Source organism: Elgaria multicarinata, chromosome 6 (genome assembly GCF_023053635.1).
Source record: "Elgaria multicarinata webbii isolate HBS135686 ecotype San Diego chromosome 6, rElgMul1.1.pri, whole genome shotgun sequence".
Classification (NCBI taxonomy): domain Eukaryota; kingdom Metazoa; phylum Chordata; class Lepidosauria; order Squamata; family Anguidae; genus Elgaria; species Elgaria multicarinata.
In genome coordinates this window covers 30,311,109-30,327,532 of record NC_086176.1, presented here as the reverse complement: position 1 = coordinate 30,327,532, position 16,424 = coordinate 30,311,109, and positions in this window count along the sequence as shown.

The window sequence follows — 16,424 nt, the reverse complement described above, 5'->3', positions numbered from 1 at the left end:
CACAATTGCGGTCCACTGCAAAAGGTAAAAACAACAAAAACCGACCCTGTTCCCCACCCACACCCCTGAAGGGCATGGAGCAGCAGTCAGTGCCCATTTCAAGTGTCCTGCTACTCACAGGGATGAACCTGGGAGCAGTGGCCACATGGCCTGCACTCTGCAAGATGGCCCCAGAACTGCAGAAAAGTCAGGATTTCCGTGATTCCTGATATCTCAGGGTAAGTCCTTGCTCATCCTGGGTTGCCCCCGGGATCCTCTGTGCATCATGTGGATGCACAGGGATGATCCAAGGACTACCCCAGGATATAGGCATGGTGTAGACATGCCCCAAGGAATCCTCACAACCCCCAAAATGTCAGTCTGCTACAGATAACTCTAGTTGGATTAAAATCTGACCTGATTTGAAAGCATTGTGGATTTCTCTGACATCCCTAAGTTAGGGTGACCATATGTAAAGGAAGACAGGGCCCATGTATCTTTAACAGTTGTTTAGAAAAAGGAATTTCAGCAGATGTCATTTGTATGCATGCAGCACCTGGTGAAAAAATATTCCAGACTTAGATAAGGTGACCATATGGAAAGGAGGACAAGGCTCCCTTATCTTTAACAGTTGTACAGAAAAGGGAATTTCAGCAGGTGTCATTTGTATGCATGCAGCACCAGGTCTTCATCACAGCAGTTAAAGCTGCAGGAGCCCTGCCCTCTTTTGTATCTAGTCACTCTAGCTAAAGAGCACAGGGCACCTGCAGCTTTAACTGTTGTGATGAAGACCTGGTGCTGCATGCATACAAATGACACCTGCTGAAATTCCGTTTTCTGTACAACTGTTAAAGATAAAGGAGCCCTGTCCTCCTTTCCATATGGTCACCTTATCTAAGTCTGGAATATTTTTTCATTTGCTCTTGGCAGCATAAACCAGAGCTGACTTCCTTTTCTCTGTTGGGTGATGTTTACATTGTATCATCTTTGTTTGTTTATTTATTTATTTCATCTCTGGGCAGTTCACAAAAATTAAAACAACAAGGTTCAGCACAAAATATAAAATATGGAAGCATAAAACAACAATATAAAAGTACCACCAGAAAAAAAAATCTAGCAGCAATGCAGAGATTTAAAGTACAGATTTAAAACAGCAGAGGTAAAAGAATAGAATGCTAAAATACTGGTGAAATGAAAAGGTCTTTACCTGGTGCAAAAGGAGTACAATGTAGGTGCCAGGCAAACTTCTCTAGGGAGGTTATTCTCTTAAACCGGAGACCGCTAACTTTTTCCCTCTCAAAAGGCAGTTGAAGGTAATATGAAAGACGATCATTGTTCATAATTTGCACACTCATGCTACTTATGCGTTGGCAGATGTATTATTATTATTATTATTAGTAGTAGTAGTAGTAGTAGTAGTAGTATTTGACAAGAAGCAACTAGAGATGGCTGAATCAGTCAGTTTCCCTTCCTCCCACTTCAAATTTATAAAATCTGAAGTTCTTTCTCTCCTTAATATGAAGACCTTTGTGAATGTTGGTAAATTCTTACTGAAAAAATGGACTGAAAGAAATTTTTCACCTGTTTGCTTGTCTTACAGCTGGGGCCTGATCCAGCCAGGACTCACATTTAACAGATTTGAAGGTAACATTATGACACATGTCCACTTGAAGGAAATAAAGATATTGTTTATTAATGGGAAAAGAATGCAGTTCATAGAAGCAAAGAAAAGCTGACACATGGCCCTCAGTCTGAAGCTGGTATTGCTGTGGTTCCCTTGAAGCAATGGACATAATTCCAGAGCAATTTATCTGAACAGGTGGTACACCTTCCCCAACTCAAACAAGAACAGGTAGCAGGACATTCTGTCTAGGATTTTACTGGACTTGTCTCATCTAGTTTCAGACTGACAGAAGGCAGGGGGTAAAACATTTCTCACAGCAGAGAAAGGAACATTCTTATCAGAAGCAATGTTTGAACTGTACAGGACAGGTGCTGTGCATAATTTAACTTTTTTTAGTAGAAAAACATGATGACTTTCACTATAGCTATGAGAACCGACTCTAATAGTTGCCAACTGCTCTACCAAAAAGTATGCATATGTTACTAGTCACTTCCTATGACTCTGGCAACTTCACACCTGACTCCTTACCATTCTTCTGAAACCAAAGCCAGGACACTGCTCCAGCCAAATTCAATACCTACAGCTATTCCATAGCAAGGAGTAGATCCTGATAGCTGTTTGCTATATAGCTGTTGAAGATGAGCATAACCGGGGGGTGGGGAATGCTAGAAAAACTAATTTAGCACTAATATTGTTGAATACACAGGTATTCAAAGCCAGACTTTGAACTGCTATGCATTCAAAGACTTGGACCTAGATGGGCAAATATGTTACTCTTGATTTCTCCCACATTGAATTTCTCTTTCTTTTTTAATCTCAAGTTCCCTTTGTCCTGATTATGGGGAACTTTGTGAATTTTGGTAAATCAGAACCGAAACGAATTTTTACTCATCCCTAGAAGCAACAGTAGGGGGAAAAGAACCACATATATATGCCACGGAATGTGATGTCTCTCTCAAGCCACTTAAAACTCTGTTAAAACAAAGAAGGCTATTGTCTGTCTCCAGGCTTAGAGGCTTGAAGAAACAAACAAGCAAACAACATTACAGAATTTATAATGTGCGAACAGACTCATGGCAATGTCACAAGATGAACTTCTTTATATTGATTCTAGATCATTGTGGGCATAGTTTTCAAAAGAGCCCTACATCCATATCTTGGTCACCAAACTCACTGTGGTACAATACAAGGCACAGGTGCCTGTAGGACAGAATGCTTTGTGTCAGATCCGGTGTTCAGAGCCTCTCTTCCTTTCCCAATCCCCTTGGCCAAAGATCCTAGATGGGGCTCAAAGAAGCTTCCGTCTGGACTCAGCCAGAATTCATGGAACTAGAACTAGCCTGGCCTGTTTCTCTCTCCACACTGTGAGTGCAAGAGAGGCAGAGCGCATATATATATATATATATATATATATATATATATATATATATATATTATTCTCCATGTGGCAGAAGTGTATCCAGCTTACCATTTGAAGGTCAGCATATGACACCTGGCCTCCCCTGACACAAAAGTTGTCCTCTGGCTATGGAATCCAGGCTTTAAATGCACTGACAAGAAAGAACTTGTCAAAACTCTGCCTGCGGGGAACTGCTGGATGTTAACCACTTTTGAAACACTCAACCATGTGTTACGGGTTCTTAGATGTGCACTGGTGGACTGCCTTAGCCCCAAGTGTGAATCTTCTGCATTAGTAGACCTTGTCGTAGTTACATTGGAGTCATTTAGTGGCTCCCTGTCTCATGTCATAACATCTCTTGAGTAGGCTTGAATGCTGCTCATCTATCCAAGTAAGCTCCTTCGCAACATCACCCTCCCAACACTGATCTCTGTTTCCTTTGCATGAGGCAGGAAAATGCAGCAAATAGGTTGGATAATAAAAGATAATTCAAGGCCTGCAATCATATTTTTTTTGTAGGATCTTTCAGTGCAATTTGTGAACATCAACTTATTTATGTATTTATTTATGTTCTTATACAAAAAAGTTCTCTGTCCTTTCTCTTTCCCTAGTTTTTCTCCTCTTCTCCATCTGAGCTTGTCTTCCTTCTAGATTACTCTCGTTCACAGTTCATGATTTTTGGCCTACGGCTTTCTTAGCTTTGTGCTTCTACTTATCCTATGACTCTATCATTTTATATATACCTCCTTCCCTAGATCCTTCTGCCTTTTCTGTTCTTCTCTGGAAATGCTGTAGCTTAGACATAGAACAGATGTTTTGCATCCAGAAGATATCAGATTCAATTCCTGGTGTCCTCCAGGTGTTTTGAACTACAACTGCCAGCATTCTTCACCATTGCCCAAAATATCTGGAAGGCACCAGGATGGGTAAGGATGAGTTAGAGGATTGGGGATAACTAGATCTTGTTTTGGAGAAGGGTTGGTACCTCAATGGTCCAGCACAAGATTTCCAAGCAGAACTTCTTAAACTCCACTCCCAACATATGCAGCTAGGGCTAAAACTCTACCTAAAACTTTGTGGTAATGCTGCCAATCAGTGCAAACAATACTGAGCAAAATGAACCAATGCTTTGCCTGGTCCCAGTCTCATGATATTCGAACAGATCAGACCCCCAGAGGCTTCATTGACCCTACTGCCAGTACAGATTTCTTCAGTGCCATGCAATACAGACTTGAAGAAGATTGGAATTCCAATCTGAAACGTTTACATTGGCATAGTTACCTATCATAGCAGCATAATATTTTTTTTTTGATACTATGTGAACGGATCTCCTGAAATGCTGAAAACAGACAGTATAGTGCCTAGAATTCTAAAGTGGTATTGGGAAGATCTGGGTTTATCATCCAATGAGTTCTAAAGCCTTTTGGATGATGGTGGATAACATCACTATTTCTCAGATTGCATTAACTTCTAAAGTATTTGTTTATTCATTTGTATATTAAAATATTTATGAATTCCTTGAGGCCCAGTATTGGGGAAAAGGTGGGATATTATTATTATTATTATTATTATTATTATTATTATTGATAATAAAATTTCTAAGGGATCTAAAGAGAACAAGGTGACTTCCCTCGAAATGTGTGTTGGAAAATGTATGTTTTCAGTAGGTGCTGAAAACCCGGAAGACTTGCCACCTGCCTAATTTGTAGTGGTAGGGGGTGCATTTTACCCAGAGGATGAAGCATGAAAATGCTGATGGGTGGGATTCATATTTGTGCAGGTGGTAGGTGCACACGGACGCACTTTCAAATGGAAATGGAAGTTCGGGAAACGGCAACGATATCCTGAGAATTGTGTTCCTGCTCATGTTTGCATTTGAAGTTGTGAATGGGATCTGTTTGCATGATGTGTGAACTGGAACAAAACTGTCATGCATCTCTACCTTGTGCTCCTTTTGGAAGAAGAGCAAGGAATAAGAATGTTAAATGTATACATTCATGAAAGAGAAGCAATAGGATCGAGTGAGTGATTACTCCTCTCCCTGCCTCCTGCTTTTTCCTCCAAGCCAAACTCTCCAGCAAGGTTTATCTTAACTTAAATTCCAGTAGCAGGTTTGTAGTATTGCGTAGGAAAGTGGCCGAGAGTAATGGCTTGAGGGGGCTACTCTGCTGGGAGGAAGCAGTGGGCAGGGGAAAGAAACTATGGGCATGTCTACACCAGCCATTAAATCCGGGCTGGTCTCATGTGGGTACCTGTGCATCCATATGATGCACAAGGAATCCCAGGGGAAAGAGGGGTCAGCCACAGGCTTTCCACAGGATATCTGGAACCGTGGACAACCCAATGTTTCCTGCAGTCCTGAGAGCCTCTTGTGGACCACAGGTGGTGTGGTCGCCTCTCCCGCTTCTTACTTCCCCCCCCCATGAGTAGCGGGACTCTGAAAATGGGCACAGCGCTGTACAGGGAGGCTCTGTGCCCTGGGTGGGGTGGGGGGAGTGGGTTCATTTCCCCCCTCTATTAACTTACTTTTTGTTGGAGTGCAATTGTGCTTTGCCTTCCCTTGTTTTTTTTTTTTTTTTTTTTTAAATGGCAGCCACGACATCCCTCTTTCCTTCTGGGATGTTATGCTGCTGTTTGCATGCTGGGGGAGGATCACAGAAGCAGGTAAGGCCACGGTCCTTCCCCCTCCCTCCCACTACACTCAGCTGTAGACAAGCCCTAAGCTACTGCTAATCATATACCCACACTTCTGCTATCATCTATTGGGTGGTGACCTATAGCACCACATCCACTTTACCAGCTGTCTTGGCTGTATGTCATATGGCAGAAGGACTCATTTTATTTATTTATTTATTTATTTATTTATTTATTTATTTATCACATTTCTTAGCCACCTTTCAGGGCAGAAGCCCTCCCAAGGTGATTTACAGTCATAAATAAGACAGTATAAGCGTTAAAAGCAATAAAAGCATAGAAAGTAAAATATCAGTTAAAAACAATAAAAGCTAACAGTAAAAACAAAACTAAAAACAGCAAGTGTAGTAGCAGCAAAACAGTATTCATTTAGAAGTGGTCCATAATAAAATGAAAAGTTTTTAAGGACTTCTTAAAAGCTTGTAAGGATGGTGCATGGCAGACTGCCGGTTCCACCGGTGTGGGGCCATTGCTGAGAAGTCCCTCTCTCATGTGGAGACCCACCTAATTTCTCTCACTGGTGGGCAGGTGAGAAGGGCCTCTATTTTTGATCTTAAAGTGTGGGCAGACTGTGATGGGTGAAGGTGGTCTTTCAAGTAGTTTGGACCCAAACCTTACAAATGCATTATATAGAAAGAATCAGAAAACTGGTATAAAAATGTATATTCCCTTAAGTTTTTCTAATGGAACCTTCATTACAGGTGGATGAACCCTCCTCATATGATGTGCAGAGTAGGTTGTCACATTTTATGAATCCAGGGAAAAATGAGCCTGCATAACACGCAGAATATGAAATCAGGTGTAGAGAACATCTTTTGAAAGCAGGCCATTTTTAAATTTGTTTTTACTGTGGGGCTCAGGTTTCATCAGCTGCTCAGGTAAAATATGAGAAGACAGTTGGACAGGAGGTAAACATCCCAGCAGAGTTCTTTTGGAATCCATTGGAACAGATGAATGGGCAGTTTGCTGGATGACCTCCAAAAGAGACCACTTTTTTTTAGAAGATTCCTAATTCTGACAAAAAGTAAGAATGGGAAATTCAACAATTTTCTCAGAGAGAGGTCCAGCAGCAGCAGTCTATTAATGGCAAATACTGCCCTGTTGACAGAGGCAATATGTTCATTGGGAGAGAGAAATTAGACTAAAATCCATGCATTGTGCAAGAACCAATGCATTGCACATTGCGTGTTTTTGCAGTTGGAATTCACAGAAAGATTGCATGTCTGTCTTAGCTTCTATGTAACTCTTATTTGTCAGTAAATAGGAATGGATGAATCTGTGGAGAAAAGGGCAACTCAAATGATCAAGGGGTGGAACATCTCTCTTATGAGGAAAGGTTACAACAGCTGGGATTGTTTAGCTTGGAAAAAGGAGAGTAAGGGGAGACATAATACAGGTGCACAAAATTATGCATGGAGAATTGAATAGGGGGACATTTTTCACTCTTTCTCATAATTCTAGAACACTGAGGTGGTAGCTAGACCTAAGGTTTATCCCAGGATTGTCCTGGGCACAAACCTGTTCATCTATACGCCACACAGGGCATCCAGCGCTCAGGCAGGGATGAACCCGGGAGGATCCTAGGATAAACCTTAGGTCTAGCTATGGCCGGAGTCATCCAAAGAAGCTGATTGGTGGGAGATTCAGGACAGATAAAAGGAAGGACTCATTCACACAGCACATAGTTAAACAATGGAATTCACTTCCTCAAGATGTAGTGATGGCCACCAATTTGGATGGCTAGAAAAAGGGGGTTCAATAGTTCCCTGGCAGATAAGGTTATTAATGGCTACTAGCCCTGATGGCTATGTGCTGCCTCCAATATCAGAGGCGGTAAACCTATGTACACCAGGTGCTGGGAACATGGGTAGGAGGATGCTGTTACACTTGTGTCCTGCTTGTAGGTTCCTGGTTGACAGCTGTTTGGCCAGTATGTGAACAGAATGCTTGAATAGATGGACCCTTGGCCTGATCCAGCATGGCTCTGCTTACGTTCTGGTATGCTGATGTAGGGAAAAAACCGCACCAATAAGCGTGGATGCTAAAAAGAGAAATCAACTCTGGTGCTTGATAAATAGTTTTTAACATGTTTATCAAGCACCAGAGTTGATTTCTCTTTTTAGCATCTCTGCTTACATTCTGTCAGTTTCAGATTCACCAGTTTCTCATTTTTTCACAATCTTATAATAGTTTCATCCCTTTTCTGCCTCAGTTTGGTGTGTGTGTGTGTGTGTGTGTGTGTAAAACCTTTCCACAAATATGCATAAACATTTCCTTATCATTTTTCCTAATATACATATTTTCGTACATGTGTACTCAACTCTACATTTTTCTTTGTATGCACATTTTTGTACCATTTTTTTTCCATATTGTGCATGCAATTTATTCCAATATAGGACATTTTTAAAATTTTATTTTCATGCCTATACCCATTTCTGTATGCACTTTGCCCTAATATACAATATTTTGTACATTTCCCAAAATATAAGTTATTGCATTGTATTTTCCACTAATAAACATATTATCATGTGTGCTTTCCCTACTATACACATTTTGTACACATTTTTTAATTGGAGAACTGCATTGCAAAATTCAGGAATGTGTGAATATAAAATAATGACTACATGTTGGTTTGTACATTTGTTCAGGAAATGAAAACTAGGAATGTTCATCAAATTTGATCCAGAAAAAATCTCTCCCATCCTTATTGGTAACTGCTAATCCTTTCTTCCAGGTCAAGGTAATCAAAAGGTTAGGGCTGGAATGAATACAAACCTCACATCAACATGAGAGATGAAGAAACTCTTATAGAAAGAACCACAGAACAGCTTAACATGAGAGGAAGAATTATTCTGACTGGAATGAAGCAGCAAAATTTAGCCAATCCATGGTGAGATATAAAACATAGCAAAATATCTATCTAATTAAATGGATCTGCAGTGTCATAACTATGCCAGGGGCAAGACATACTCACCATCTCACCCCCATTATTGTTAATAGGCAATATAAAAATAATTGCCTATTAATAAATAAAATCATTACATAAATTGGCACCATGGTAAATTAAGAATAGCTGTGGATCTTCAAAGCTGTTGCAGCTGAAACTCCAACATGAATCAAAGCTGTTGAGGGAAAGAATTCTGCCAGCTGCTGTTTTCCAATGCCATATTTTTGTAGTTTTCCCTTTCTTCACAAGCAATATAGAAAGGCTGATGGTACTACTTTGGTTTATTGTGCCTTCCAAGAAGGGGTGAGAGAGAAATTTCTTCAGTTCACATTTTCATGTGAAGTTACCGCGTTTCACACTTTCAAACCAATATGTGAAGCAAAAGTCAGTTTTAAATTCACAGTTCTCCGAATTGTTCAATGGAGTGTTCCAGTCGAAAAATACATATAAAAATGCATATTTCAAGGGAAAATATACATGCACAAAATTATTACCATAATAAGCAAATAACATTTTAAAAAATGCATTAGGAAAGTTGCTTGCAAAATGCGTGTATTAGGCAAAATTGCATATAAAAACATCTATTGGGAGAATTGCACAGAAAAATGCAAAAATGGTCACTACAAACGTAAACATCTCTCTCTCTCTCTCCCCCCTCTCTCAAAAAGTTCAAGATGAACCAAATTTAAAATCTATCATAAGAACATAAGAAGGTCCATGCTGGATCAGACCAAAGGTCCATCTGGTTCAGCTCTCTGTTCACACAGTGGCCAACCAGCTGTTCACCAGGGAACTACAAGCAGGACATGGTGCAACAGCACCCTCCCTCTCATGTTCCCCAGCAACTGGTGTGCATAACCATACTGAAGGTAGCACATAGGCATCAGGGCTAGTAGCCAGTGATAGCCTTCTCCTCCAGGAATTTATCCAGCCTCCTTTTAAAGCCATCCAAATTGGTGGCCATTACTACACCTTGTGGTAGTGAATTTCATATTTTAACTATGGAAACTGTCTACAAAATGATAAATTCAGAGAAACTGTAACTTGCCAATTTGTCCATCCCTACATCAGATTATATTGGCTGCAGGCACCAGAGCAATGACAAATTGCAATTATTCAGAATTAATAAATATCAAAATATAATATTGTTCAGAATGAATAAATATAGGAATGATGTTATTATTAGTCAGATTTAATAAATATTATCATAGACATTTATTATGCAGAATAAGATAGTTATGTGATTATTATTATAGTGTCATTATTCTTGGCTTCCTGGCCTTACTAAACCACTGAGATGCCTTTATTTCTGAAAGCTGTAACTAGGTTTTTATCTACCATCTCCAGAATGGTACTTAATTTTATCATAATAAAAAGAAAAGCAACCATGATTTACTACCTATTCAATAGTTACCAACATATAACATTATCTTTGGTGTCTTATTGAGACCATCCAGGGCACCTCCAGAGTGGGTGTCTCTATCACCCCACCCAAATTAAACTATTGAGTATCTTTAGACAATCTAGTCCAATTCTTTGTGGTAAATCCATTCCTTTCTGGTAAATGAATTCCTTTCGGGTAAATCCATTCCTTTCTGGTAAATCCATTTTACTATTCAAAGTTGCTCATGTTCCCAGTACTGAATTTGAGCATATGAACTAGCGATGTGCAAAGTGGGTCTTCTCTGCCTCAAAATTCGATCTGGAGCTCCATAGAGGTGATTCTCTGCCTCGATTTTGGAGTGGCTCCCCATTCTTTGCCTCTTTGAATTACCTGTCGAAGAACCAATCAGTATTTAGGTAAGCGGTATTAACAGAAATGTTTACAGTTAAATGCTTTAACTTTTGTAAACTGCTCAGAGAGCTTTGGCTATGGGACGGTATATAAATGTAATAAATCATCATCATCATCATCATCCTTCATTTTTAAAAATAAAGAAATAAAACTTGCTACAATGATAGGTTTTAAGGTTGTCTGTAGCCCAGGCAAGGTTGAATCAGATCAGTTCATGCTTTGCTTTTTTAGGAATTTTTAAATGGAAATTAACAAAAATGTTTACATCTACATAATTTTTATAGATAAATAAATTAAACATGGCAATTTCATAGCTCTTAAGGAGGGCTTTAGCCAGGCCAAGTTTGAATCAGATCAATTTATGTCTTGATTTTTTAGCCTTCTCCAGCCTTCTCCAACCTGGTGCCCTTCAGATGTATTGGACAGAGCCCCACCCACACCTGCACTGGAAACACAGCTGGCCAACAGGAGTAATAGTTTAACTGAAATAAAGAACCTGCCTGTGCCTGACTCAGGTGCAGAAGCTTTCTCATTCATGATGCATTGCCAGCCCAGCAACAGTTTCACACTGTGGAAATGTGGATGATTGACTTCTATGAGACCAAGCAGAAATGCGCTCCCTCTCCCCCCTCCCCATGGCAGAATCAGCAGCCAGTTAGTGTTTCCCATTCTCCCAAACACTACGATTGGAGGAGAACATGGTCAGGGACTGCACGGTGGCTATTCCTAATTGGTTAACCACCGATGTCAATATCAAAGCTACCCCTCACCCCATTCAATGTCTTACAAATATGGAGATATTCAATTTACACATACACAGAGAGAGAGAGAGAGAGAGAGAGAGAGAGAAGGATAATTCTGGAGACTTTAGAAGCTCCAATTGGGCACGTCTCCACTCTGACATTAATCAGTGGGTTTGGAAGTGGCCAATCTCTGCTCTGGAAGATTGAACGCTCTGTGGATGTTCACGGTTACCAGATGATTCCAGGGCTGAGTGAATACTCCTAATATAAACATGTAAAGCTGCCTTGTACTGAGTCAGAGCATTGGTCCTTCTAGCCTAGTATTGCCTGCACCTAGGTAGGCAACTTCTGACCCTACAAATGTTTTGGCCCCCAACTCCCATCAGCGCCAATGGTGAGGGAATTTCCCAGCCAAAACATCTGTAAGGAAGTTGATAGTCAATTTCAGAAGCAATATGTTCATAATTAGGGGGTGTAAAATCCATTTTGTCTGCATTTCATGGATTTGTCAGTTGCCCTTTCTTTCCATCATCTGCTCAATTGCAGAATTTGTATTTTTCCAATTTCCTGAATTTGTGCAAATTTGCATTTGTACAAATTTAAAAATGGACAGATTCCCTCCAAAAAACCCGTGCAAAATCCCCCAAATTGCACATTTCTGTTGTTTGGTCTACAGAGGAAATGCACATTCTCAGCTGGTGCATTTTGTATTTATTGCATTTTTCTACAACTAACTTTGCATAAAATTCAAGAAAGTAAAACAAACAAACAAAATCTGATCCATAAGTCTGTAGAATCTGTGTGACTTTGGAAAAGCCATTCCATCACAGAATCTGTAGGATGGATTCATAGAAATCCAAACTCATTTGCTTCCAGTGGGGATTACTCTGACATCTCTATAATACAGAGCTCCATTATTATTATTTTTATCATGGCTTAGAGATCAGAGAAGCTCATTGAGGTTTTCCATGTTCCACCTCAATACTGATCTCACCTTGTCCTCGCTCTTGAATGTGAACACCTTTTTTTTTTTCACCGAATAGGAATAATATCCATTTTTGAACATGGAAAATATGCACTTTACCCCCATAGGTTAAAGTGTGAATGCATTGGGGTGGGTGGGGAATGAGCATTTTTTTGTTTTGTGTTTTGCATCTTTCAGTGTGAACCCAAGCTTGGGAATTTGAGAAACATTCCTATTACCCTTCTGTTCATGTCCACATTTATACCATTGACATGTTTACATGATTTGCAAACAGGAATGAATGTTTTGTATGTGGCTTTCTAAAATACTCAATGTTCTGAAACCTAATATTTACTGTGATTGTTTTAAATGTTCCTCAGCATGATGGATAGTACTGTTTCCCCAACCCACAACTTCCCCACAGTATCTGAAAAAGCTGAGGTGAATTTATGGCGTGGGGCAATATCTGTAGTATTGAAGTGGCTTGGGATTACACAAAAGGTATGGAGTGAACTTAAGTAACTAGAAATTTGGAGGAATTGGGAGTTTTCAGTACAAATTTTGGATTTTTACTGATACTTGTCAAGACAACTTTCATCCAAGATGGAAGGAATGCCTAAGATGGAAGCCACAGTGCTGCACAGGTTTTTCCAACTGGGTGCTCTCCAAAGGTTTTGCACTACAATTCTCATCTAAGGATGTATGAAAATTTTGTTTCAGTTAATTTTTTCTCAGGGTTTGCACATTCTGGATCAAACACAGATGCAGATGCAAACTATGATCGGACCCCATAGATTTCTGAGCTTACAGTGTGATTTGCCACACGCACACACAAACACACAAACAAAAACGTGCTCAACATTTGAAAAAAAACACATGAAAAATATTTACTTTTTAAAAATGTGCACAAATATCCTTGAATGAATGGGAGAGGAACATGTATATTTCAAAGATGCACGCAATTGATGTGTACATTTGGGGGGGGGAGTACATGAAAACATGAAACAGTTGGGATTGGGGGACTTAAGAGATGAGGAAGCGGGCTGACTGTGATGTCAAAACTAATGACTTGTCTTGAATATGTGACTGGGCTTTTCCTGGTAGATACAATTTTCATATAATGCACCATTATCATGAGGGTTGTGTTCCATTGGCACAGGGCTGGCTCTACCATTAGGCACAGTGATATTGTGAGTCAAACAGCAGGTTTAAAGTATTGGAAAAAAGATGTTTGTCACATAGGACCTTCCCTCTGCCCCCTAAGCCAGCCCACTGCTTTCAGGTGTGTTGAAAGTAGGGGTGTGCACGGACCCCCCGCTCTGCCCTGCGGGCCGATCCAAAAATTTTGAATCGGCCCGCTCTGCTCCATGCCGCTCTGCCCATACTCCGCTCCTCTTCGCTGCGGAGCTCCGGCTCAGAATCGGAGCTCCGCAGTGGAGGGGAGTGGTGCCAGGTAAGGCCAGGAGAGGAGGGCGGGGGGGGTTACCGGGCCCTGCCGCCATCGCCACCCGTGCAGCGATGGCGGCAAAGCCCGGTAAGGGACCAAGGGGGAGGGGGTCCTTACCTGCCTCCGTCTGCGGTCTGTTGGCTTCTTCAATTGAGCCCGCGGTTCAACCAGGAAGTCTGGGCCGCAAGTGCGGCCTAGACTTCCTGGTTGAACCACAGGCTCAATTGAAGAAGCTGAGGGACCGCGGACGGAGGCAGGTAAGGGAGAGGAGGGAGGTTTACCGGGCCCTGCCGCTGTCGCCACATGGGTGACAGCGACAGCGGCAGGGCCCGGTAAACCCCACTTACCTTTCCGGCGGAGCTCCGGATCGAGGCAAAGGATCCGCCTTCACCTCGATCCTCTTCGCCATTCTCCACCGGCCCCCCAATCCTCTTCGCCTCCACCTTAAGGGGAGGCGAAGCACCCCACTCCGCTTCTAATTCGCCGGTCCAATTAGAAGTGGAGCACATCCCTAGTTGAAAGGTCATGTTCTGTCACCAGTGTTGAAATAAAATTCAACTGCCACTCTGATTGACTTCTACATATAGACTGGGGAGAAGAGGCCATCTTGTCCTTTGCTTCAGGCAACAAAATCCCTTGGCAACTTGTCCTCCTCCCAGCTGTCAAGGATTTCTGTTCTATGAGCATGTATAAGAATTTTATTTAATTTCATTAAGAATCAGGAATATGTCAGCAATGCTCACATATTCCCAAGCTTGTGATGACATTCACAAAATGCATTCATTATTTTTTTAAAAAGTGCACTTTAAAAATTCACATTTTAAATAACTAAAACAAAAAAAAAACATTGTGGGGGGAGTATGCATTTGAGTGTGTACTTTAAATATGTGCACTTAAAAGTCTGAACAAGAACAAAAAAAAAATCTTCAAGCTGGAACTTGGAGAACCTCAAAGGCTGTGCTGATTTCCCCAACCCTAGGATAAAAGAATTCAATATTATTCCTTATTTATTTATTCGACACATTTCTATGCCACCCAATAGTCTACGTGATTCACAAACATTTCAGATCCTTTCAAGCCTCAGAATATTTATTTGACTATTCACACTATTTATATACTACTTAAATAAAATCTCTAAATCATTTTATTTACAAAAAATACTCAAAACCACTGAAAGAATACATACATAATGACAAACAGTTACAAGTTACCACAACAAAAATAAATTAAAAGGAACAATATGATGGAGCAGCATCATAATCAATGACAAGCCAGGAAAAGCTTGCGTAAACAAGTTTTCAGAAAGCATTTAAAACTCACCCCATTTTCTGCAGCGTGATGAGCCACCGATGATACGGTTCAGTTTCTCTGAACGTTGCAGCCCGTAACAAAAGAAATAACCTCACTTTAAAAGAAAGTCAGATTCATCCTAACTAACTTCTAGCTTCAGCTATAGTCAGGATAATGACTCAGAATACTTGTCCCCTCCTCTCCACTCCCCTCACATATTCAGTGAGATAGGTATTTACCGAGAGACAACAATTCAGAATTAACAATGAGATGATCTCCAAAGGAGTGCAACATCATTTGCTTCAAAGAGGAAGAAGAAGAAGAAAAAACTTGCAATCTTTAATGTAACCCAGGCAACCTACCAGTTGGTTCATCTCCTTGTGAACTCAATCTTCCCCTTTCTCTCTCACATTTCTGATTGCAGGCATGTGAATACAGGCTTCTTCTTCTTTTGGATATATTTTTTAAAAAATCTTCCTCCGTAAACCTATTCAATTGTGCACTCAGGAGCCCTTTCTGTTGTTGATGTTGGCTCTTTTGTTCCATGATGACAACCTGAAGAGCAATATCTTCATGAAAAAGTTCTATTCAACCTCGATGATTAATGCCTCAGGGTATATATAATGAGTGTTAGATTTTTCTCTCCTGTCCTTGGAGTTAGACCTGGGGTGCAGCACTGTCAGTAGACTGTAGATGAAAGTTTGCCCATGTGGCACCAAGGGCTTGTCTATACACTCTATGTATCTCGTCGGGGCTGTGCAGTTGTGCCCCATGGTTTATATGATCCAGTCACCAACTTGCAGCCACACTGGGATTTTTCCTGCAAAACTGTTCTTTTTCCAAGTGTCATTTTATCGCAACTTTTTCCATTGCTCCGATGTCGCTACGGTTGTTTCTACATCTACCAGTGGTGGCTGCAATTCAGGTTAAGAAAGCGGGCATGGCTAGGGCTGGAACCCAGTAGAGGGTAAGTGCCGGAATGCAGGGCTTGACAAGCCTAGTAATGACCACCATGAAGTCCAGGGAATGGAAATAAGGACAGTTATGATATATAATGTGCTGCTACAGGCTTTCAGGGTTGCCAGAGGGGAAAAAAGGGGTTTTGTGGTTTTCCAATCCCTCGATATTTACTCCCCGTTCCTGCTGTTTGACACTGGGGCTGTGTCTTTTTCTGCCTGGAACCCTGCACTAACTCCTGCCATGCTCCTTCGCAGCAGCGGTGATGCAGGGTTTTGGGGGAATCTAGCAAAGTGGTGTCATATAGACATGGTCCATGATGTGATGTCTTCAGAGCTAACTGGTGATTTTGAAGTAGGGGCAAAGAAATTACCATCTCACAGCAAAGCCAATTCTTCCATAGCATCATTGGCCAGAGTTTTAGATGCAGTCTTATGACCCTGGCCCATTGTGACAAGCCCCTACGTGAGGTTATGATTTGGCAAAAACTGGGCAATGTGGCATGTGGGTTTCATTGCACTCCCCCTACACACACATGCTTCTGCTGGAATTTGAGCACTGCTGAGTTCTTAATATTCATTAAAC